The sequence below is a fragment of the Pteropus alecto genome, unplaced genomic scaffold (genome assembly GCF_000325575.1).
Source record: "Pteropus alecto unplaced genomic scaffold, ASM32557v1 scaffold250, whole genome shotgun sequence".
Taxonomy (NCBI): domain Eukaryota; kingdom Metazoa; phylum Chordata; class Mammalia; order Chiroptera; family Pteropodidae; genus Pteropus; species Pteropus alecto.
The window spans coordinates 399,419-402,476 of NW_006430732.1; the positions used below are offsets into that span (position 1 = coordinate 399,419).

Sequence of the window (3,058 nt, forward strand, 5' to 3'; positions counted from 1 at the left end):
ATTCTTCTCTACTGCACATGAAACATTCTAAATGTTAGACCATATGTTGAAACACAAAACTAGCCTCAAGAAATTTAAAAATATTAAAATCATACCAAGTATATTATCTGACCAAAATGCTTTAAAACGAGATCAACTGTAAAAAGAAAGCAGGAAATCTACAAATATGTGGAGATGAAATGACATGCTACCAAATAATTAGTCATAAAAGAAATAAGAGATCAAGAGATACAAAGAAACAAAGAATGAAAGTATCACATATCAAAACTTTTGGGACACAGCAAAAGCGGTAATAAGAGGAAAGATCATATCATTACAGGCCTATCTCAAGAAATAAGAAAGATCTTAAATAAACATACTAATATTACATCTTAAGAAACTATTAAAAGAAGAAGAAATGAAACCCAAAGTCAACAGAAGAAAATATTCAGAATTAGAGTAGATTTAAATGAAAATAAGAACAAAAAGACAATAGAAAAAAATTAATGCAACAAAGAGCTGATTCTTTGACAAGATTAATAATTGGCAACTCCCCGGCTAGACTCACTAAGAAAAAAAGAGAAAGAATACAAATAACAAAATCAGAAATGAAAGAAAAGTAATGACCGATAACTCCAAACTACAAAATATCATACAAAAAGTTATATGCCACCAAATTTAATAACCTAGAAAAAATAGACAAGTTCTTAGAAAAATATAACCTTCCTAGACTGAATCAAGAAGAACTGGAAAATCTTAATAGACTGATTAACAGTATGGAAATTGAAATAATCATTCAAAACCTTTCAAAAAGTAAAAGTCCAGGGCCAGATAGATTCAGCAGTGAGCTCTAATAAACATTCAAAGAAGAATTAAAACCTGTTCTTTTCAAACTTTCCCAAAAAATTGAAGGAGAGGCTATACTTCATAACTCATTTTATGAGGCTAATATTACCCTAATATCAAAACCTGGTAAAGATAACACAAAAAAGGAAAACTACAAACCAATATCTCTTATGAACACAGATGCAAAAATCCTAAATAAGATACTAGCGAACCGAATACAGCAACATATTAAAAAGATTATACACTACAATCAAGTGGGCATCCTCGCAGGGGCACAGGGCTGGTTTAACATACATAAATTGATCAATGTGATATACCATGTACACAAAATAAAAGACAAAAATCATATAATCATATCAATAGATGCCGAAAAAGCATTTGACAAAATACAGCATCCATTTATGATTAAAACACTTAATAAAATGAGTATAGAAGAAAAGTACAACATAATAAAAGCCATATACAATTAATCCACAGCTAACATCATACTTAATGATGAAAAACTAAAAACTATTCTGCTAAGATGAGGAGCAAGACAAGGCTGTCTGCTATTAACACTATTATTCAATAGTGTTGGAAATCCTAGCTAGAGCTATCAGATGAGAGAAAGAAATAAAAGGCATCCATATTAGTAATGAAGAAATCAAATTGTCACTTTTTGCAGATTGCATGATTCTCTATATAGAAAACCCCAAAGAATCCACTAAAAAACTATTAGAAACAACAAACAAATACAGTAAAGTTGCAAGATGCAAAATCAACATAAAAAAATTCATAGCATTTCTATACACTAACAACAAATTTTCAGAAAAAGAAATAAAAAAAATAATTTATTTTGTAATTGCAACAACAAAAAAATAATAAAATACTTAGAATAACCCTAACGAAGTAAGCGAAGAATTTATACACTGAAAACTATAAGACATTATTAAAAGAAATTAAAGAAGATGCAGAGAAATGGAAAGATATTCCATATTCTTGGATTGGAAGGATCAATATAGTTAAAAATGACCTTATTACCTAAAGGGGGGAGGGAGGAGGTAAATAAGGGTAAAGAGAATCAAATATTTAATGGCAGAAAGAAATTTAACCTTGGGTGGTGAACACACAAGGCAATATACAGATGATGTATTAAAGATTGTACGCTTAAATGAGATATAAGTCTATTAACCAATGTCATCCTGATAAATTTAATTTATAAAGTTTTACCATGCTTGGAAAGTTACTTTTAGTTAAAGAGAATCAAAAATTAAGTAATTACGATAAGTCACCTTGTATTATTTTGTAATTTATACAAATAGAATATTTAAATATTAAATCAGAATTTCAATCTATTTGCTATTTTTAACATGTGTTATAAAAATTTCTAATACATACAGAAATAGAGTAGTATGATAAACATTAATATATTCATTTTTCATGTTCAACAATTATTGATTCTTATTCAACTTTATTTCAGTATACTGGATATCCCTTTTGTTTTTAGGTAAATCCTAGACATTATAATTATATCATATATAATTATTTCATTATGTATCTTTAAAAGACAAAGGTTCTTCAGCAGGTAGGCCCAGAAAACGACCATCCTCTCTTGCTCGTAATAGGAAAACAAACAAACAAACAAAAAAACCAAAGAGCCCCATCTCCTACCCCCTACCCAGCAAAAAGAGGAAAGTCCAAGCAAGCACATCCCTTTTCAACTGGAGACCTTGAAGAAAACAAGTGAAGAATCCCATATTTAGTCCCCTTACCTGAAGGCAGTAAGTGAGCCAGGGCAGAGGTCCTCTTCCTCATTAACTTATTAGTGGAGATAGAGAGGAAAATTTGGACTCCTACCTTAGCCCATCAGTGGCCATCAGTATCCCTCACTCTCTAAATTAGAGTGAAAGAAGAATAGAAGGAAAATGGAGCTGAAAAAGGTATTTTTAAAACCAGCATAGAAAGTTCAGGGTAAACATCTGAAAATGCAAATGTGAAACTGACCAGATCCAACATGCCAAAAGTTTAAAAACAAAACTACATTGTGGAGTTCCACCCATATTTTTAGTGGACTCCAAGCACATATATGATACAGACCCAAACATCACCACAATGGACTCTAAAAACTAAAGCACATCTACAGCCATGCTACTCTGAACAAGCCTGATCCCATCTGATCTTGGAAGCTAAGCAGGGTCGGGTCTGGTTAGTACTTAGATGGGAGACCACCTAGGAAGACCAGGTGCTGTAGATG

The 3,058-nt window shown here is 31.2% G+C and overlaps 1 pseudogene; it reads left to right on the forward strand.

Annotated features, from left to right (window-relative positions):
* Window positions 1-2,939: 2,939 nt before the first annotated feature.
* Window positions 2,940-3,058, forward strand: LOC112484603 (annotated as a pseudogene).